The following is a 23,260-nucleotide window of genomic DNA, read 5'->3' as shown; positions in this document are numbered from 1 at the left end:
ATGTATGCAACTCGTTGCATGTGATCTGTAAGTCCATCTTGTACAATTCATGCCTTCCGAGATGTTCTATGAAGCCATCTGCCAGGATATGCATAGGAAACAAAAGCATCATGTCATTCATGTCTGGTAAAGACTGGACATTTTGGAAACTTTTTAAATTGGTGTCCTAGGAAGCTACAGAGGATCATGTGTTTGGTAACTCAGTTCTTGACATCTAACGTTCACATGAGCAAGGTATTGTATTTTACCTCTTAGAGAATACAGTTTCTCAATACAGTATCGTAGGCATGAAAATCATGAACCATAAAATACTTGTTAAATGCTAATTTTATCTTTTCTAAACTACCATTATTACTATCCCTATTATTAGAACTGTCTAACTGAAGACAAGAAAAAAGGGTGTTCTGTTATCTACGTTTTTTTTTTTCCCGACAAAAAAAGTCTTTATTATGATTCCTGGCAATACCTCTTTGTTTTCTAAATCATGTATTTAAGAAAAAGAGTAAGTAGATGATCCTGGTTAAATTCCTTATAAGCTATTCTTGTGAACTGCCACAAAAGGTATCCAGTTTCAGTTTTATTCTGATGTTTCACTTTTCAGTTCAGCAAAGGTTCAGAGATATACAAAGAGTACACAACAGTTGCCTTATGTTAACCCTTTCTGTGTGTTATTTGAGCTAATTCTCATACAGCAAAAAGAAATATAGTCTTTCCTACTTTTTGGCCCTAAAGGAGTCAGTCTTTATTCATTAATGTAATTCTATCTTTTTATTCTGTCTTCTTAGTGTCACCCTTGAAGTTGGTTGGTGTAATGCACCTTATACATATGGAAGGTATATATACAGACATCTGATGTGAGAAAAATGATTTGGGCTTGGGATTTTTTGTTTACCTCCTACTGCTTCTGAGCCATAAGGAATTTTAACAGAGGAGCTGGTTGGTGGATCCAGTGAGGGCTGACAACCTGATGAGGGGTTTGGCCCTGTGAAACCAGGGTGTGTTTCCAGGCATGGCCAGGGCAGAAGGGCTCAGCTAGGACCGTGCTTTAACTGAGCTGGGATTGGAGGTCTGGGCTGGGGATATCTCCCTTTGCTGGTGTGGCAGGGTTTCCTGTTCTGTCAAGGAGTACGCTCTTCTATGTGGAAAAATTCATGTGACCTGTTTTAGGTGACTATTTTAAGACAAAAAGAATTGTATCCTAGAGAAAGCTTATTTCTCTCTGTGAAGTATAAAGGGAGCCTCAGATGGCTAGTATAGATGTAGATGTCTCCTATGTGGAGATCTGTGTTCCATCAGCTAGAGCTTACCCTAGTTGTCTGTGGGAATTTTAATGTAAAAAGATATAGTAACAGTGCATTTCCATCACCTCCGCCTTTCAGTGGGATTTCAGCAGACTTTCCAGAGAACTCACTTCCCACCACCCCATTTCATCTTCATCGGTTTCCAAAAATCCTTCTCTGCTCTTTCATGTCTAGCCAGAAAACCTGGAAGCCAGGTCAGCAGAGCTGTGATGTGTGCTGGGAACCAGGGTGGAGGCAACGCTGAGGACAGGAGTGAAGACTGAGAAGCTCCTGCGGGCCACCCCTGTGGGCACCCAGGCCATCCCTCACCTGAGCTGATGAAGGGCTTGCTGCTGCCATGTAGTGCATGGCTGTGGCATGGGTATGCCTTCCCATTTATAGTTGAAATTTGGTGATACTGCTCTCTGGTTTTGCTTTTAACTCTTGTATAAGGAGAAAATAGTGAAGAGAACTATTCATGCAGAGCACAGTTTCTTTCAAAATCACAAGCACTGTGAAATCACATTATTATCACCAATCCTTAATTTCAAAAGCCAAAGGAAGGATAGTTTAGATAGTCTTGACATAATTTTTGAAATCACATGCACTTATATTTTCCTTTCAAAATTAATTTCAATTGAGATGGTAGAGAGTTCTGAAAAATATTAAACATTAAAAATAAAAAAGTAAAAATTTAAATTACTGTTTTCAGGAAGATTGAACATTTCAGTCAACACAAAATGGATTCTTTTCAGAATTCTCTTTCACGGATGAATTCAGTGTTTGGGATTTTCTGTTCCCATGAAAACCCCTTGCAAAATTCTTCACAGAATCACTTTCTTCTGTTCTATACCTCCCTGCTCATGTCTGCTCATGGATGTTTTGCCTGTGTGAAATTCTACACAGATATATATCATGTAATCTTTCTGGTGAAAGTTTCATAAAATCCCTCTTTTTGGATTCTAAAATGAAAATGGAGATCTGTCAGAATAATAAGATTCTGGGAAAATAAGTGCATTTAAGTACACTTTGTTTAGGGCAACTTCAGTGCAGGTTTTTATGCTGGTGTGTAGTGTTTGAATGAATCCAAGTCTCTGGTGAAAACTTTTGCTCTTGGAGCAATTTACATGATTTGGGTTTGTGACTTGCGCAGTCAGTCTCTAAAGAAATACCACCAGTGATGTCTTTATTCTGCTGTCATTCTCAGACACATCTTGCATTCTTTCTTAGTTTTCACTGTAGAGCGGTGATAAAACAACACAGAGATCTGTTTTCCTTTTGAAGGCAAGGAATTAAAAAGTAATAATTGTTAAGTTGTGGGCCATTTGCAGCTAGGCTCAAGTATGGCAGGCTCTGAGAATGGTGAACTGCTGGGCAGCTAGTACAGTGTCAGGAGAAGCAAACCAGGGTTTCTTTCGAAGTAAGTAACAGGTGGTCAAGCCACTTAACTGATCTGAGTAGTTTCACTGAAAGATTAAACATTTTGGTTTTGCATCACCTTTAAAGTTTATTCATCTTTTTGCATGGGTAATCTTTTAAAGTAAAAATGTGTTTCACTTGCAGGTACCATCCATCCATTTCAGATACCAACTGGTACCATACCATTAGAAGCATTTTCTTGTTTGACACAAAGGCACAGTAAACATTTTTAAAATACAGAAGGAAACTTGAATTTAAAAAAAAGAATGAAGCACTGTTCTCTGAGGCTGTTCATATTCAATTCTCCTGGTTATTCTCCAAATCTTCTATGTCCATCATAGTCAAAGGACTCAGTCCTGCTGTCCATTTCCTCCATCTGTGGCTCTTATTCTTGTTTCCTACTGCGGAAGTCTTCTTGCTCACAGTTAGCATACACATTATCTCGGCTTACACCACTACTGCTTCAGAGCATCTTTCTCCTGCCCATGACCACTGGCTCTGTGTGCTCTGTGATTTCTCATCTGCCCACAGTAAGCGGGAGAGGCAGGGATCCAAGAGAAGAGGAGTCATCACCAGGAGGCTGATGAAATGTTGTGAAGAGGAAGTAGACATTTCACAGGGTTTGAAAAAGAGAAGGAACAGGAAAAAGTGCCTCCTCAATATCTTACGAACAATTTTCAAGCATAGGAGTTGTTTAGGAGTGCATGCGTTGGGACCATATAAACCGCAAGAAATTCAAACACCCAAATGTGAACAGAGAGGGTGCTGTATTTGAAGAAGCGGCGTTTGAAGCTGTAGTGAGGGATGTTAACTCCAGAGGTATTTAGCAACAGGAATAAGAGAGAAATGCATTTTATTCACATTTTGTTTGGAATTGGCTGAGTGGATCCAGTATTGCTACAGCACTATCCGAGTGTACAGACATATACCAAGTATGTGTCATAGATTGCAAGCTCGAATGGAAATTTTTCTGAAAATAATGTTAACTGCATAATTTAAGAAAATAATGAGGTTTTTGTGATTTTTCTCGGTTTTGTGATTAAATGATGTTCAACTAAATATTTTAATATATTATTTTAATATAATTAATATTTTAAATTAATTTATAAAATTAATTTATTTAATTATTTAATAAATTTAATTAAATTATTTAATTTATTGAATTAATAAATTAAATTAATATAATTAATATATTAAATAAATGTGAAGGCAGGGATATTGAATTGCATTCACTATTTTGTTTCAGTGATGTTCCAGTTCTGAACCAACACTAATAGAAATAACAATTTCTCAAGAAAACTCACATGAAGATCTGACAGGCAGCTGGGATTGGTTTATAATATTTATGTGAAAGCTATTAAATTATTCAAACGTTACTGATACATGCAATCATGTAGGTACTTGTATTATAATGGGAAAAATACTCTTGATCCAATTCTCATTTACATTAAGGGACTGTTTTACTGAATCTTGACAAGGTAAAAGTGCCTTCAAAAGGTCTGATCTTTTAAGTCTACATAGAACAGAAACGACAGCCACAGCCAGCAGAATGAACTTCAGTGTAATGTCCTCTCCACAAAACTTGAGAAACAGTATTAATAAAGTGAGACATTTAACCTGTGGGATGGGTAGAAATGCAATGATAAGATATAACAGTCAGACAGTCGCTTGTCTGAAGTTTGGTGTGCTGGTAGCTGCAGACAAAATGGTACTAAAATACAGGCATTTAAACCAAATGAAGTGCCAAGCCTTCATCCTTGGGACTAAGATATATTTATTAAAAGATCGTATGGAGAACAGTCTATATGGGAAAACATGGGAGGAACTGGCAGGAATATGGGAAAGTGTCTCCTTTGTAGCACAACCTACATACCGAACAGCAGAGAAAACTGGATGACAGGAAAGCAAAACAAAACATGCAGGCCTTGAAAGGGATACCTGCATGTAGGTATTAATGTATCAGTAATAGTTTTAATATAGTAATCTTGGCAATGATGGGCATGGTATTAGAGGTGTTAGCAGGCTGAGTGTGGTATGCTTATAACAAGAACTGCTAGTTCTTAATTTTTAATATTTGTTGTTACTGCTGCCTGTGCTAACTTGGTCAAAACCTACCAGTAGATTAATTTGCAAAATATGGCAAACTTCATTAGCCCAAACTTCCATGGACCACTTACTCTATACATCAAGTAATTCCTATGTCAGGTTTACCAGTCTCCCCCAGAACTGTAATTTATCTTTTTGAAAGATGGGCAATTTTTGTTCAGTCTTCCAAGGGTGAAGAATTTACTGCATCTTTTGCCAAGTTGCACCAATAGGCCATTTCACATGTTATTTCTGGTTAAACACTGCTGATTTCATATATCAGTTGTAATATATAATGCTCTCTGTGTTAGGTTTAAGATTATACTGTCATCTCTGTCATCCACAGATTGTGGATCATGTTCATTTTACCGCTTTCTATCTGCTGTGATAAACAGACAAAGTACTTTTCTTTCCTTCCTGCAAGGCAGTATTTCCAGGAGTTACATCATTAATTGAATTCGCTTTCTGGAGAGAGAACAGAAGAGTATCACCATTCTCCATTCCCCTACTTGACTCCCACTTCACCCTCAAGTTGTACAAGCGTGATTCCCATAGCAATTGGCTCTACTTTTCCTACTGATGTACTGAGGTCCAAAGAACAAGAGGGATGCCCATATGATATAGGAAAAGAGCCCTATTTATTTTTAAATTGTATATGAATTGTATATGAAAGCATCTCTAGAAATTCTGACATTCTTCAGTTGTCAGCACATAGAAATGTGCTGACAACTCCCTTGGAAAAATGCTGTGATACAGGCTGTTTTCATGAAGTATAGGGAGTTTAAACTGTAATTGTTTCAATCTGAATTTTCTTGATAGACAGAACTGCAGTATGACCTTTTCTGCTTGCGAGAAATTTGAAACCCTTCTCCCTGATGACAAAAAACTCATTAGCATGAGAAACTGAGGATATTTTAAGATTTTACACTGTTTCTGATATCCATGAAAGATTGTTAATCTTTATTTACAGAACATTGCGTATATAAATATGCAGTTCTCTCAACAGAAATATGACAGACATTGCATACTTTAAGCTTACCTAAAAAGCCTGAATGCGTAAATCTGTGTACCTATCTAGTTCCATAGGAAAAGGTGTGGGATTTTTGCTAGTTCTGAATACAAAATCCAAATGACTGTTTTCTTTCTTTGGGTTTCATCTCTTCTGTATAAGAGCTCTTATACTTTACAGACGTTTCTTTAAATCTCTGGAAGAGAACTACTGTTATCTAATTTGAAACGATGGTATTTCCAAAGGTCCCATTACTTCTTATTTAAACAATTGCTCTCTAATACACTTAGCTTGCACGGATTTCTGCCTTGAAGCTTATCGAGAATACGTTATTTTTTTAATCTAACTACTGCTAATTTAGCCTTATAAAGTTCTTAAATACTTCCTCTTCCTTCTTAAGACCTGATCCATAACCAGGATCCACATGTATGGATAGGACCCATGAAAGATGAGCTGAGCTGAGATAGGTGATGATGTATATAAAGATGATGTCTGATTCATCACACCTACTTTTAGATATATGTGTCTGAGCTGGTCAGCCTTTATAGTCAAGACATTTAGATGTCTGCTTTAGGATGAGATGAATCCTGTCCTAGAAAAGTCTGTTTCTTTCCGCTGCCTATAAAACTAACCAAGAATATTTAGTAACTGTCTAAGGTCAAATGAATCACACTGTGTATATGGATATGTAGATAGAGACTTCTTGTTTGTACTGTTCAGATACTGTCAACTGTAGTGTTGACCAGCTGCTTTGCAAAGTTGTGCGTTTATAGTTTTTTCACTCTATTCTATTCATGTACCAATCTTTTAACCCAGGAAATACCTTCAAGTCTGTGTGTGGTAATGGAGTGCCTGGATGCCATGTAGGTTTTTACTTGAGAGACCATCCATTTAGTGTCTGAGAATTAAACCCAGTAATAGAAATTTGTCTTTGCACCTGAGGGACTGATACCTTCCAGAATCTGCCTATGTTACCAAATACATGTTTTCATTACCTCCACTGTAGATTTCATGTTTGTCTAATTTTCTGCTTCCAGTGCTGCTGCTAGCACTGTCTTCAGGTTTGGTTTTGTTATTGAATATCTTCATTTTGCAGGATGCTTTTGCTAATTAATAATTTTACAGCTTTGAAAATTTAATCTCTGTTGTTATTTTCTCAACATATTTCTAAACTAAGTTCCTTGCTATTATTTCCTTGTCTTCATTAGTATTCTCAGGAGCACCCAGTTTAATAGCATCAGCAAATTTCTAGCAAATTAACCAGTTGTTTATTCCCTCCATATAAAAATTAAAATGTTAAACAGGACTGTTCTGACACTGATCCTTTGACAGTCTAATCATAATCAGCTTTCCCAAACTTAGCATCACTGTAGTACTCCTGCCACAGTTCAGACTATCCTGTCACACATGTCATCATATGTAATTAATTTGGTGAGATAATATAAAATGATATGCTAGATTTCAAATATTCTAAGTGAGTTCAAGTTTAGTTTTCAATTAAAATTCGTACTTAGTGGGCAAATGCATCAGGAAAACAAGTATAGTAAAATCAAAATGCAGTGCATAACAAATGAGATGGAAAATAGTGGATACAATATTATAAACAGACATTAGATAAATCAGTGACACGTCTACATATGAGCTGTACTCTGTCAAAAATATGAATACAGGAGTAATAGAAGGGGTTCAGAGATGATAGGTGATGAGGCTGGTCAGAGGCCTGCTTGATGCTTCAGTCAGAAAAGACACTTGCACAGCTGGGATCCAGTTGAATCCTCATGCTGCCTGATTTGAAAGAGGTCAATCCCAAGTATCACATTCCAGGAAATTAACTCTACTGACTTCCCTTTAAAAGAAACCGACCAAGCTTTCTTAATTTTTCTTTTTTTTTTTTTTTGTACCGTTGATTTTGCTTGTGTTAATTAAATATTAATTGGCCCAGATATCACAAGTAGAACACAATGACTGTGGTTTCTGGTTTCACTGGAATATCCACATAGATTCTTGGTATTTCTGGTCATATTTGAGTGTTAGTCCATTATTTGTAGCACCTAAGGCATAAGGCACAGGGGAGTCACCCAGACAGTTCTGTCCTGCACCAGTTCCTCTGATTTGTTTGAACTGATATATAAAATTGCTGCTCCTATTATTATTACATGTAAAGGTTGGCCCAGCTCATCCTTTCCTTCTTGTGACTCAGGATTGCCCAAACACGGCTTTTTTAGAGGATAAAGAAATGTGGGAAAACTCTGGGACCTTGAAATGAAGCTGATGTCTTGGACACTTTCCACAGTGTGCTAGGAAAAAACCAAATAGGAGAGCGCTCTGAAGTGCTGGAAGCAGTGAGGAAGGTGGTGTGATGAATGGTCAGGAAGCCACTCTTATGCTTTCATTTAAAAATAGACTTGCAGCCACTTGTGTGATTGCAGAATAAAATTTGAAAAGGTAATAGGAATGCATTCAGAAATCAAAAGGCAACTAAGCAATAAAAATTCATTATGATTAGGCTCAGTTTCATGATATCTTGGAGCCTGACTCATGACTTTTGAACATCTGTAATGGATGATACTAGAAAAATATGAAAGAGATTCATAATGTGTAGCATTCAAGTAAGGAGCATAGTATCTGCTGGCCCTTTTGCAGTGGAACCTAAATTCCTGCCCTTCTTTCCTGTGTGGAGCAGATGTTTCCTTTGACTATTGTTCCATTTGACTTTGAAGAAATATACCGTGTTAACAACTTCAAATTTACCTTAATGAATGTAGTTAGTTAGCTATCTGAAACTCAATTTTGTGCTTCTTCTTTCTAATGATAAGAGATTGAGCATATTCTTAAGAGGCTTTTAAATTTATCTCTGCTAACAGTGTGCAATTCATGTAGGTCTGATTGGTAGTGCTAAAGCAGAAATATGAGTGGAAATTGTGTGTATGACAGAACAAGTAGTTTATAAACAGACTTTGCAAAAGTTGGTCAGATAAAAGTCCCCAAGACATGGACATAATGGCATGAGTCCAGCAGAGGGTTACCAAGTGGGTTGGAGCACTTCATGTACAAACTTTAGGTTAAAATTTAATTTCGTAACTGTATGTAAGGGAAGGCAAAACAGATGGTATTTGGTGAGTCACTAGTATGAAGGTAAAGTGCAACTAATGTATTGAGCTATCATCTCATCATCTTGTGGGTGACTTGTGCCACTCTCACATTTGCTGGAGAGACAACACAGAAGGGCATGAACAGCTCAGGAAGTTTCTGGACAGCATTGGTGATGACATCCTAACAACAACAAGCAGCTTACAAGCTGATGAAGTATGGGCTAGTGAAGTGGACAGCGAGGTGAACTGAGAGCTGTCTGAACTGGCAGGCTCAATATGTAGCGATCAGCGGCACAAAGCCTAGCTGAAGATCAGTTGCTAGTGGTGTACCCGAGGCATCAACACTGGGGCCAGCATTGCTCTCAATTAATGATCAGGATGGTGGGGTAGACTATACCCTCAACAAGTTTGTGGATGATACAAAACTGGGAGAAATGGCTGATATACCAGGTGGGTGTGCTAGAGGGATCTCAACAGGGTGGAAAAACGGACAGACAGGAACCTCATGAAGTTCAGTAAAGGTAAGTGCAAAGTCCTACCCCCAGGGAGCAGTAACACCATGACCCTGCTTTGAGCATGGCGGTTGGACTAGGTGATCCCCATATGTCCCTTTCAACCTCATCCATTTTGTGGTTCTCTGATTGTCTAGCAAGATGAGGTAAGTTGAGCCTGAGTGGGAAGCACTGAAGAAATTTCAGGAATATCTGGGTATATGAAGTATTGACAGACTGATAATTTCCTGTTTTGTCCATGGTGAAAACAGCTGTATAAGAACCAAGTATGAGGTTACCCGAATTTGCTGTTCAATAGGAAACCTGAAAGATAATTGAAATTGCTAAGAATTGAATATTTTACTTAACCATGTTAAAAAGTCAAAGTTATTCATGTTACCCCACTCACTTCCCATCTTAAAATTAGAAAAGTCTTATTAATGTGAAATAGTATCTCTTAAAAAAACTGAACACCTAACCAAATGGCAAGAAAAGGGAGAAAAGTGCATAGGAAAGTGAATACAAGGAGGTACATTACATTCTTTTAATCCATATATAACTTGAACTCTGTAAGAATGGTAGAAATGAAAATGGATTGATGCTAATCAGTTAATGAGCAAACCTGCATTTTGCCAATATTAAAATCTGCATTTTGCCATAAATAATTTGCAAAGGCACAGTGAGATAAATGAGTTAATTGTTCACTACTCCTGCACTCAGTGTTGCAATAGTCATCTGGCAGATATAAACAAGTTCTCTTAATAACAGGCAGATGAAAAGCTCTCCCTAACAAAGCAAACAACCTGAAAAGAGTTCTGTGTTTCAGTATGCTGTTAATTCCCCAGCCTGCCAGAGAAGTAGGGGTTTTTTTTGCAACTCTTAAAAGTCACTGAACACCTTAACATAACCGGAATCAGCCAGTAGTTGGGTTCATCTATTATATTAAACCTGACTCAAATGTCAATCTATATGTAAGCTTAACAGTGGTAGAATCACAGTTACTCATCATGAGGCTCCAAATGTTTTTAGGGTAGAAGTTTTGAGATACATCAAGAAAAAAAACCCCCAACCAACAAACAAAAAACTGTGGAAAAATCTTTATTATTTAAAACTAAGGTATTTTATGAGAAAAAGAAAAAAGAACTTTTCTGGTTATTATGAAAGAGTCTCCAGTTTGCAAGTCAGGGTTCTTTAAATCTGAAGGAATGGCATTTCAATATAAAGGGAGATAATTATTACATATTTGTTGTTTCTGGCAGTAATGGCAGTAGTAGGAGTAGGGATACTAGTAGTATTGTAGTAGTAGCAGCAGTAGTATATATACTTACACAGCATGTAGTCCTGGAGAGAAGCAGCTGTCAAATTCCCCATCATCCTGAACCATCAGACAAGTACTGTTCAATTCCTCTGTACAGGGGAGCCCACAACACTGGCATGTGTTGGTTTGCAAGAAGGGCCTTGGGTGAATACTCTCACGGGCTTTCTCATAGGCTGCAGAAGTCTACAGAGTTATACAGTGCTCTGCATGTGGCAGTGGTGGTGCCATCATCTGATATAATCAGTGGTGGGATCCGACACTCTTATGTGGAGCACTGGAGGATGAGAACCTAAATAATGGGTTTACACAAGTCTGGTAAGACCTTGCATAGGCAGTGTTTGGAAAGTGAAACGGGTGCCTCAGTGAGACACAAAACAAACACAAAATTGTGTGAGGGAGATTAACCTGGTGTGACCAGAACCCGAAAATCTGTAAAATGTATCCTGTCTGGTGAATGCCTGGTCCAAAACAAAGAGTCTGTGGGAACAGTGGCTGCTTTGCTTGTTTATCAAAGACTCCATAGATAACAGGTCTGGTAACTGACTTTTGTTGGCATCCTGTAGCTTCAAGTTGCTTTTACAGTAGGAGTTCCATAGTTATTGAGATGACTTGAGTAGTTTAGAGTAATGCATTTTAAATCTTTCTGAAAGTCGGGAACAGGCAAACTTGGGGCCATAACCTGTGAACATTTCTGCTGGAATCTAAAATAAAAATGCAACATGCTCTTACTTAACTGACATCTGCACAGAAGTTCAGGACATGATCTGTAAATTTGTATTGATGTTTTTTCCTTGGTTTTAGCTGGGGGATGGAATTAAAATTTAATATGATCTTGATGAATTGGAAAATATAGGTACAATTCCATATAGACAAATGCAGAGTTCCAGCTTTAGCAGTAGACAAAGTCTGTAGATCTTTGATGCGTGTAACTTAACTTGGCAGTTTTCCTCAGTTTTAGATAGAGGATTAAATGTATCTTTGTTCATTACTGGCAAGGGAACATATATTTTAACAAAAAGATATTTAGAGACGGTTTGGGACAATCAGTTCTTTCTACACCAATAGTCTCATATTTACATTGGCTATAACACATCCCTAAATCTGAATTCATATATTTTTTTAATATCTTTTTTGTATATATGGTCAAGATCTCTTACTTCAAATGCACCAAAGCCTTGTAAGAAGTTGTCATCTGATAAGAACAAAGACATATAATGACATTCGCTTAAATCTAAAGTATGCTTGAGAAATGATCATATGAAGGACCTACTTTTTTTTTTTTTTTTTTGCTTTGCTTCTCTCTTTTATGGCTCATTTCTGCTGCTTTTTCTCAGCCCTTCAATGTACACCTCATTCACTGAAGATCTGCATTTCTTCCTGTCTTACCATGCATGAATTCATATATTAACATCTGGCAAGTTCTGCCAGATGTCACTGAAATTGTTTCTTAGCTTCAGTGCTGGAGATACTATCTCAGCTTCAGATACACAGATTGCTGTGATGTTCTGTCCTGCTGCTTCTGTATTCTTCACGCACAGGGCGTTCTGTAGAGGAGCTGCCAAAGGAAGGGAAATGCCAGGGGTATAAATGTACTTGCTGCATCACACAGAACAAACAACTCCATGTTCCCTCTCCTTTTTGTGTTGTGAAACAGCTAGGAAGAAGATGAAGAACTGTGGAACAGACCTCTCAACATGTGGAACTTAAAGTATTAAATAGAGTGGGTTTTTATTGTGCTAAGAGTAGTGATACATGGAAACCTCTTGAATCACTTCATTTCTAAATCGTTACAAAAAAACCACAGTAGGGGGCTATGCTTTTACCTGTCCAGAAAGTGATCATCTTTTCTGTACCTCCTCCTGTTCCTTTCACCTCTGACAGCAGCCTCTGTGTTCTAACTCTCCTCATGACTCGACATCCTTACTTCTCACTGTATCTGTTCTCTAGTTCTTTCTTTCCTTCTCTACACCTTTCTTTTCCAACAGAGTGCCATTTCACCTTGCCCTTGTAATTAGCCAAATGATTATCTATGAGGTTTTATATTCTGTGCATAAAATTAATATCAGGAAATTAGCTTGCTACTTAAACAGCCCTATTGCCCTGCAACAGCCTGCTGAATTAGTCACTTGAAAGATTACTGGAAACACTGCTGTGCTATTCCTAAATGAAATACAAATTTACGTACTTTATCTTCTCATGACAATAGTGGTCTTAAATTATACTTTTGAGTGTACTTTATTTTATTGTAGCTTATTTTGGGTAAATGGCTTTCGCATATAAATCACATCATTGTTCCTCCAGCCAGCCTCGCTGTAGGGTAGAGTTGTAAATATTAGAAGATATGGCATCACTGAAATAAGAGGTGGAAGATAACTGTTTTGCTGCAGTAGTGATCAGGTAGTGATCTCCCAGTTGAGGATATTCTGACAATACATTTTCATGCTTACCACTCAGGAATAGGGTTATTCAGATCATTAATCATTTGATAAAAGTTACATGCAGTATGCAAAGGTAGCCTATTCCATGTGTAATAGGCTGCAAAATGTTACCTCTTTGCTGCTGACAGAGGATCCAGGTTAACATTTGGCATGAAAATGCCAAAGGAAGTGGCTGATCTTTCAATCAAAGGACACAAAAAATTTTTGGCAGCAGAAGGCTGATTTTGGATGTGCTTGTATTAGAATTATAACAGGGACTTATTTTAAAACTAACAAACAGTCAGCCAAATAAGCAAATAAATAAAACAGATGCCATGTTGAAATCAACTTCCGGCACTTGACTTAGATTTTACAAAATACGAGGTGGAGGAAAAAAAGCAAAGTCATTGTGAAAGGCTTTCACATGCCTTGGTGAAGAGACGAAAATCGAGAGCATTTGTATGTAATACCAACAGAAAGTAAAGTTAACATACAGGGTTAACACTAGGAGCTGCTGCACATTTTACACAGCAAACAGATTCAAGCAAACAAAAGTGCCATTACTGCTTTTGTGGTAAGTTTTCACATCCCACAGATTTTTCTCAAGAAATTGAAATAGCGTCACTGCTGTTTAGAAAGCTGTGTGATCTTCGGTATAGTAATAAAACATGTAGTCTAGCCTCTCTGTAGATCTGATAAGAAAAAAAAAGACGACAGTGGATACTTTGATGTATGCAGCATGGTGTCAGAAATGACATAAAATATATACAACCTTAGACTTGGCAACCTCCATTTCAGTATTCTTGGCAGATTTGGAAGGTCGACAGTATGCTCCCTGCTTGTATTTTTTCAAGCTTCCTGATTTGTGTATATTTAATAGCACACTACTATCAGAAGGTTATCGAACCTAATGTTGTACTTATTTTTCTCTTGCCTTTGGAGTGATGAATCGGGGATGGAGGAATGGGAAAGCAAATGAATCGGTCTTTGTGCAATCTGAAAGAATGTTGCCTACTATCCATTTGTACCCTGCGAGGCAAAAACGTTCTCTCACCAAACAGAATCTGATCTCCATGGTCTATTGAGCAGATGGATCCATCAAACAATTTTTCTTTATTTATTGGGAAAGATGCTGACTATTTCTGATTTAAGTCTGTAGTCTAAATCTATATGCTGATTCTGATATGCCTAGAATAGGTGTTGTCCATGCAATACATTAGCACAAAGCAGACAACATAGCTTGTCAATCCCACTGATATGCATGTTAATCACTACTTTCCTAGATTCCTTGTCATCCACAAGAAATGCCTTGATGGCATTGGGACCAGCGGCATCAACACCAGTACAACATCCAACTCAACATGCTGTCAAAAACCCTTCTCATCTTCCTGCAGCTCTTGCTCCAAACACTCCTTCCCCTTCCCCCCACACAACAAGATCCTGATGTGAGATCACAGGACAAGACCAGGCATCTGCGCATCAGGTCAAGAGGAGATGTAGGAGAGGCATCAGGTATGAACAATCCTCCTGCGATAAACCCCGCTTTTTATAATTGACATTTTTGTGTGCCATGTTCACCGTAGACGGATTAGCTGCCGTGACTGAACAGACTCAAAGTCTATCTGAACTGTGCCTGGGAGCTGGTTGGCTCCACCAGGAAAGTGACTCCAGGCTACAGATCTTGCACTTCCTTACTCTGAGTGGAAGCCAAATGCAGCAGTTAATGTGATGGTACTGAGGGGGTGTTCCTATCCCACTGGCACGGAGATGAATGGAGACCGTATTGCTACAAGAGACTGATGTGTCATGGTGGGGCACAAGGCACAGTGGCCTTCTGCTCTACCTCACGCTTGCTTTAAATGCCCTCGTAATCATCCGCTCTGCAGGACTCTCTCACTTCTGTTGACTCTGCTACATTTCCTTGCCGCCTTTCTTTCTCCAAAATAAGCTTCCAAGTCCATCTGTAGGCTGGTGAAAGAACATCAATTTCATCTTCTGGAAAAAAAGAAATCCAGGAGGTGTCACTTGAATATTTTTCTGTATTTAATCAGATACAGTAATGCAACAGCATCAACTCAGTGAAGCATAATTTAATAATAACTTACCTTCTGTAGTGGTTTTGATCCAGCTGTCTGAAAACACTTTAAAATATTAATACATTAAATTTAACACTGTCCCTCTTGTGAAGTAGGTAGGTATTATAGCCTTAATTTTACAGATGAGAAAACACGGGTGCAAAGAATTTAAATGCCTTGCTCAAGGTCAAATGAGAAATTCCTGCTAGAACTAAGAAAATGGGAAGAGGAAGGAACAATGTGCTTCCATTAACACTGCAGCAATCTGTCCTGCCGCTAGCTTTTAATGGAATAAAATGTGTGCGTCATTGAAATCTACATACATTAACAAATATATTTGTTTATCTTCATAGGTGTAACAAGACAGTAGTGTAAATTACTTCATAATCAACAACATACTTTTAAATTGAGAGAGTGCATCAAAGTAAGGAGTAGACCAAAGGCGACATTTTGACCAGCAAGTTTGTTCTTTTTTTTTTTTTTTTTTTAGTTTTGCACCCTAATCATCTATAGCATTGTTATTTTTTCTTGTTTCTTTCATATAGTTGTTATTTTTTGGAAATAAAGGCACTAAATAAGTAAATGTGTAACCATTGCAGTGGCTGACACAGTTTAATATGAGTCTTAGGCTGCTGTGTCTGGAGATGAACACAAAACCAATTCCTTGGCATTCCTGCAGCGGTGTTAAAAGAAAAACAAACCATAGGGAGGTAGAAAGTTGAGACTAAAACTTGATTATGGAACATTACCCCCATGACTTTTTTTAGGGGTTTGCCCTAAGAAGAAGGTCTGGAGTGCCGTTAGGGGCTGCTTTGCAAGAACAGGGGCCTCTGCCTGGGTAGGTCTGGAAATGTTAGGCAGAATAGAGGATGTGCAAATCAGTTTTTTCTTCAGAACTTTCCAGGATAAGTTTCTGATAAAGCATGCCAGTCAAGGAACAGCCACGCCATGGGTCTTATAATTTGAAAGAGCCCAAAGAAGGGTTTCACCATGGTATTCAGAAGTAATGCTGATAGGTGTGTCTAGAGATGTTACTGATAGGTTGCAGAAGGCGGCTGATAACATCGGAGGGAGTGGGGCTGAGAAGTGACCTGCCAAAGTAGCCAAGTCACAGCAGAGGCAGATTGTCATACAAGAGGAAGGCAGTACACGAACAAAAAAATGATGATGCCAGTCTCAAGATAGTAGGTAATAAAAGATCCTTGTCTCTCTGTTGTGTATTTCTAATCTTACAGTATCCCTTAGCTCTGTCTCTTGCAGTGCATTGGGATGGTGCCTTTCTGACTATGGCCACTTGGGCAGGTACAAAAATGGCTTTCCAGCCACTTTACTCTGTAAGCCTGAACACTTTTCTTCAGAAGAGCAGGTCAAGTCTTCATGCAAAGCAGGCCTTAAATAAAGTTTATTTAAAAGTAATGAGGACCGAAAATAAAAAATTTGATTTTAGTGGGGTTTAGGTTTATGTGTGAGAAAGTTATGGTAAAAAAATGGCTTATATGATCCACAGAGCTGAAGTCAGTTTTCGATTTCTTTAGTGCTATATTCTCCCCATTGCATAGGATAGAGTGTGCATGTTTAATCTAACTACTCTTCTCCCTGGGGCCAAACAAGTGATGTTCTCTTAAAGAGATTTTCTTGGTGGCCCTGCAAAATCACTTTCTTCTCTTCAGCTGTTCCATCTCATTACATGGATGCATATATCCTAGAAGTGCTCAGAAGTTTCTGATTTTTCTCCCCTCCTTTTCCTGTAATCAGTTGCCGCCAGCCACTTCCATAAGTGCATATTGGCTTGTTGTCAATTTGCCCAGCTTAATCTATGTAAGTACATATAAATGCTTTTATCTCTACTCTCTTTTCCTTCAACTCAGTTTCTCCTGAGATTCTCTGCCTCTACCCCGATTTGTGTTGTATGCAGCTCTGTTCCCAAGTTTTGAATAGGTACAAGGGCTTATCCTGTACATCTTTGCTGCTAAATGATACCTGCAAATTCTGTATGTCTTTGAAGCAGTGACTCTTGTATTCATTTGTCCCTGTAGAGAGGTTTCAGATCTCTTTAGGAAACATGAGCAAAACCCTTTGTCAAACAAAAAAGTCCTGCTAGATTGATTTTCCCTTGTTCTCTGTGGATAAGAGGACCATAACAACATAATACTCCAATAGAAGATACAGTCTGACTTCATACAGAGCAATCACAGTTCTTGCTTCCCAGTTGGTAGTAATGAACACCCAGCTCTGCAAGCCAAAAGGCAGAGACTGTGTTTCTGTCCAGAAAAGTCCTAGCTGTGGGCTAGCAGAGGTGGGTGAGCTGGAGAGGAGTGATGATCCCAAGTTAGGACCTAGGTTAAGTTTCTAGTTATCGTTCGCTCTTCTTCTACGTATTTTTTCATACCTGTTCCCATTTGTTAGTCTGTCATATGGTGCTCCACAAATGTCATTTGTCCACTGTCACGTGGACATTTCACTGTTCTTAGTCATGTAAAAACACGTCAGGCTAGGTCCTTCTTCCCTCAATCCTTCTTCCTTCTCAGCCCATATCCCTGGCAGAGCAGGAGAAATGGGAGACCTTCCTTCTCTGTCCATGTAGCTGATGAATACTCTGTCCCAAAGTAGCCTTATTCCAGGAGTTGCTGCTCCTGAACAGTGCTTCACAGTGTCTTGGACTTAGGGTAGCATGTGTTCTTGTGGTTTTATTGATGAATGGATAGTGAGAAACTCTAGTTAAAAAAAGGCAAAAAAAACAACCCCACCTTCCTGAAACCAGCAAGAAAGAACAAGTCACCTGTGCGTTTTCTCTTTCCTCATTGAAAGAGGCAACTATTTACTTCCTGCTGAAAGTTTATGTTCTGTGTAGACTGATGCATGCCTGTGATTCGTATGCTGTGCTAGTCGATGATGGAGGAACTGAAGCCCCAAGCCCAAGGTAGTATTTTTGTGTGTGTGAAACAGCAAATTTTTGTTTGTGTGAGACAGATTTTTATACTCTGATCTGCATAGATTGGCTTAAATTGGTTCGATTTTTATAAAAAGATTTATGTAACAAAGGATATTTCCTCAGCAGCCAGCTTTACATCACCTTTTAAAGTTCTACATCTGCATAGAAATGGCTTTTATTGTGGAAAGCTATGGAAAATATTATCTAAATGAAAATCCAGAGGGTTGCTGTAGAGCTGCTTAGAAGGCCCAAGTGTTTCTTTAACTGTAAGACTAAAGAGAGTAGATAAGGCAGCCAGAGATTTATGTAGAGGCATTTGCTACATTGCCCTCATGAACTCTTTTTGTCATTTATAATGCACATAATGGTATATTGTCTTCTCACCAATACATTGATATGTCAGAAGATATAATAATAGTATGGTATATATACCATATATAGTGTACTATATTGTAGCATTTATTATAAAATAAAATGAAGCAATAGTAATGTAAAGCAATAGTGTCAGTGATGACTTCGGACCTTCAAGCACTTTTTCTTTCTGGATGTACACATGAGCTAATACAGAAAGATGGCGCAAAGGTGGGTATGGTTCTATTTTTGACCAAAACTAGGTTTCTTTTAGCATGCAGTTAGAATTCTGTATTTTGAAGCATGTATGGTCTATAAAATGTTGTAATTTTAAAGTCAGGTATTACAGAGACAAAATATAAGTTTATTTATGGGGTGGGGGTCACCCACTCAGTCACTCAGGGGTGAGCTGATGACGAAGGGACAAGGGAAGAACATGGGTAATCCATTGGTTATCAGAAAGGATGTATTGTCCAGACCAAAAACTCAGGAAAACAGAAGGCAAGTCTGGCAGTACCAGCAGCCTCCAAAAGTGTCTGCATCGTTGTGCCTTCTTACAAGTGAAAATCTTTCCAGGAACACTTTGTTCTGTGGGACAGAACCCCTGGGGACAGTAGGGCTCTCCTTTGCAGTTTCCTTTGTGCAGTTTTCTTCAGGTCTGTTCTGTAGGCTGAACACGGATCTTCTGGCATCAGAAATACAAGCTCACTATGTTCCTAGAAGAGCAATTACTTCAGCAGGTCACAGTGGTAGGCTCTTGCTCTAGAAACCTTGTCCATTATCTTTCTATTTTAGGAATGTCCAGGATGTCTTTTTTGAGAATGCATGTTTTGATCTTGATCTTAGAATATTTTGCGAGCAGTTCGGTGTGATTCTAAAACTGAAGTCTTTTCAGTCAAGCTCTTTGCCAAAGGGAAGGCTTTTCCCCAGTTGCTCTCTGCTCTTTTGGGAGCAATTTCAGTGGAAGCAAGGTGTACCCTGGGCAGAAGTTGTCCTTTCCACAGGCTTCTGTTCAGTCGTTGTTTGCTGGTTGCTGGCTGGATTGCGGAGATCTAAGCACAGACACACAGATGATGTGGACCTAGAGCTGGTTTTCAACATTTTTCTCATCCTGCTATTTTGGTTTAATGCAACCCTAATTTTAGTAAATTTATAAGAAAGATAAATTCTTTTATAATGTGGAAATCATAATAAAACTTAGATCAAAGGTTTTGGCAGAAGATGGAAGAGTGGTTTTGGCAGACATTGTAGCATAATGAGACCTCACAGATTCATTGTCCTATGATCTGTTCTCAAGGAATACATTACTTACCAACAATAACATTTTTTTGTGTTTTTTTTTTTTAATTGACCAATTAATAATAATTTCATTATACATTATAAGATCCTGGCCTAATTTTGTATTTGCACAGGCTGTTAAAGTTCGTGTACGTTTTTGCTTTCAAGATGGATGATTTAAAATACCAAGTTTAGTGCGTTTGCTCAGGCAATAAGAAATGCAAAATGACATGTAATGTTTGACAATTAAGGGAATGCTGTCACAAAATTAAACAGTAATAATTTCAAATGCAGTAGGAAATGTGATCAGAAACATTCTCCTATTCTTGCAGAAAGACTGGTGATCCTCGGTAGGAATCCATGTAAAAAGTATTTTTGTATGATAGAATTTGTTCCACATAACAATATTTTACTTTTCCCCTGACAAGTTCTTTGAAGATGCCTATTTTAATGGCTGTTGAAAATCTATTGAAGATCTGGAAGATAATCAGCATTAACAAACTTGCCTCCTCTGTACTTTTGTAGGATTGTCAAATACAATCATAATTTGCCACAGGCATTGTATGTTTATTAAAAGTGACATTTTCCCATTTTCCTCCAAGCAGATGGCTCATATGTGCAAAGAAAACTAAGTGAGAGAACAAAGACTGTCTGTAATGCCTTACCACTCCTCAATACCAATATTTCTCAATTTTCTTCAAGTGAAGACCTGAAACGGAGTCTTCCAATTCTACCTGTGTGGCAGAAGTTTTCAATTAAAGCAACACAAACTGTCTGCATAATTCCTGGGTATCTAATTTTCAGATTGAGCACTTCATCTGCGTGTATATTTGTAGGCATATACTTATATGTATACGTACACATATACATATACATTCCTACTCTCACATGCTTGACAATATTTTTTTCCCCAAATGCCACATTTGCTAACCAGAGAATGAGTTAAATTTCTGTTATAGCCTATTTCTGTCTTTTATTATTAAGATCAGATGTAATGTATATTAAGCTTGATCATTTTATCTGGACATTTGCTTTACAAATTTAATTTAACACAGATAGGCTTTTTTGAGCTACACTACGTAAAGTATTATGCATGCACAAGAGGAATTAGTGAGATTAGTGTCTGTGAGCACTCTGCAGGGGATGCAACAAACAGTAATAATTTGATCACAATGCCTTATAAAGTCAATGGTAGTAAGAATTTTTAGCAGAAATTTAAGGTGATGCATCATTCCAACAAGCAAAACTTTTTTGACTTTATACCCAGTAAGATCATAAATGTTTAGTTCACATCTCCTTTGGGGAAATCCATTCATCTGTCTGGAAGAGTTTGCCAAAAGTGCATATAGCCAGATTAGGTTTTTACATAGATGGCTACGTGTAAACAAGGGACTTAATGCTAGCCTGTAGGTCACGCGTCAGAGCTAAGAGGTTCAAATATAAAACCTTAATTTCTTTGCCTCTTTCCTAACTTATCTCCCATCGTACGCACATCAGGTGCGCTTATCTAAGGAATATTAGGAGTACTGAAAATTATTTTTTTCTTTGGATATCTTCAAATGAATAACAGCAAAATTGATCAGAAACGTTAATTTCTGGTAAAAACATGAGTAGAGCATAAGCTCTTTTCAGAATCGAAACCTCACTCATTTAGTTTTTGTACATTCATTTGAAATGCTTTATTTGCTTCAAAAGGATTAATCTTAATAGCTTTAAAAATGAAAGTCTAAAACTAGCACGAATGTTGGCTTAGGACCTACAACAGGGAATTAGTGGCTTCCCACTCACCACTAATGAGTGGATTTTTTTTAAACTCTGTTTATTTATGAGCACTGCTGAATACAAATTCTTTTTAAACAAGTTATTTTAGGGAACCTGCTCTGCTTGAATTAAAAAAATATTCAACAGCCATATTAACAAAATGCTGTTTGCCCAAATGGAACACAACTTCATCTCACATTAAAAAATGCAGCATGCTTAAAGAAGAAAATATCTAGATTATTAGTAACTTCTGAAAAGTTATCTCCAAAATGAATCTTTTCTTAGCCTCAGGTACTTTTTGGGCGACCTAAGATCATGCACTGTCATTCTGTATTCAATATGCTACATAAACATTCCAGAAAGTTAATATTTAAGGTGATCAGTAAAGTTATTTGCTGATATTGAAGACTGCATGCCTTAAGAATATTAGGGAGAAAAAAAGATTCAGTTTTTGGGATAGCGTAAGTGTTCCCCTGTAAAAGCTTCCTTTAATACACTGGTGTTATTCCTTTTATATGCTGTCAAAAGAAAAGAAATTTGAACAGAATAAAGCCAGACTACTAGTGGGGTGTATTTTAATTTATGAGGACAGAAGTAAATTTTTTTGTTGTTTCTTGGCCTTTGGGAATCAACCAGTAATACTTTTACTGTAGGTTTTTCTTCCAGATTTTGTATTTTGAATCCACAGTGTGTAAGAGACAACTATTTAGCCAGACTTAAGACTTCTTTTTTTGTTCTTCCTCAACCTCAGGTTTTATTTTTAAATTTTATTTTTCATAACTGTTATGAAATTTTGTTTTTCCTGTAATATTTCAATCTTCTTGACTTCATGCTTCATGTTTTTTCCCCTCTTCAGTTTCTGCTTTTTTAATTTTCAGTCACGGTGTTCTTTTCCACTGTTCTGGTTCTTGTGCTGTAACACAGGCACATGCTGTTTCTGACACGCAGCACTCTAAGATGAGCGTTTCTGGGTAGCTCTGGTTAACATGGACACTCCAGACTAACACAGGAGCCCGCGCGGCTGTGTAAGTTGCAGGTGAACTCGGTTAAGCTCAACAGCCCCCAGCCAGCCAGCCAGCCACTCACTTTGCTTGCTCCTTTTGCAGACACACTTTTTTGTTAGGCTGGGATTCTTAAATCCTGCATCTTCTTTCTTTGCATACCTAACAGTCCTGAAAAACAAATTACTTTTCACCGGGAAGCAGAACTACACAGCTCTGGCCATCTGCTGCTGCTTAGCAGGGGAGCGGTTCTGGTCCTGGAACAGCATACCAGAAAGGTCAACTAGTTTCAGTTGCTCAGATTACTCCATTGACAGGTTGACCTGTAATTGACATTTTGTGCTGTAACATATTAAAACTCAGTTACAGAGGGTCATGATTTGCTCCATTATCTGTAAGATGAAGGTGGGATAATTTACTGCATTCCTGTTCTGTACTAGAATTGCCCATCAGGTTAATTTGGGGAGAAAAATTACACTGTGATAAAATGTAGTATTAAGTGGATTGTACTCCAGTTCCTGCATCATCTAAGTGGATATCTCATTTTGTGTTTCTGAAGTGATGTACACTATAAAAATGTGTTCCCATTGGTGTTTTTGCTAAAATACGTATACATCTTCTGCACACACAGAAGAACTGATTATTGTTTGTCACTGGCAAAGCTGTATCTTGGGGAGATAAGGCTCCAGATCATTACAGAAGATAGAATAATTATATATATAACATATTAGTTATGTATTATATATTTACT

The 23,260-nt window shown here is 37.9% G+C and overlaps 1 protein-coding gene across 2 annotated transcripts in view; it reads left to right on the top strand.

Annotated features, from left to right (window-relative positions):
- Positions 1 to 23,260, top strand: part of GABBR2 (gamma-aminobutyric acid type B receptor subunit 2) — a 455,930-nt gene that overhangs the window by 18,602 nt on the left and 414,068 nt on the right. Inside the window, exon 2 of one of the 2 annotated variants that reach the window (XM_030507951.1) lies at positions 14,395 to 15,302. The exons of the other annotated variant lie outside the window; for it this stretch is intronic. The gene's annotated coding sequence lies outside the window, so the exon portion shown is untranslated. The remainder of the gene's footprint in view (positions 1 to 14,394; positions 15,303 to 23,260) is intronic. 2 annotated transcript variants of the gene reach the window in all.

This window comes from Strigops habroptila, chromosome 1, assembly GCF_004027225.2.
Source record: "Strigops habroptila isolate Jane chromosome 1, bStrHab1.2.pri, whole genome shotgun sequence".
Taxonomy (NCBI): Eukaryota; Metazoa; Chordata; class Aves; order Psittaciformes; family Psittacidae; genus Strigops; species Strigops habroptila.
The sequence above is the reverse complement of the archived record's forward strand: the minus strand, read 5'-3'. Positions and strand labels throughout refer to the sequence as shown.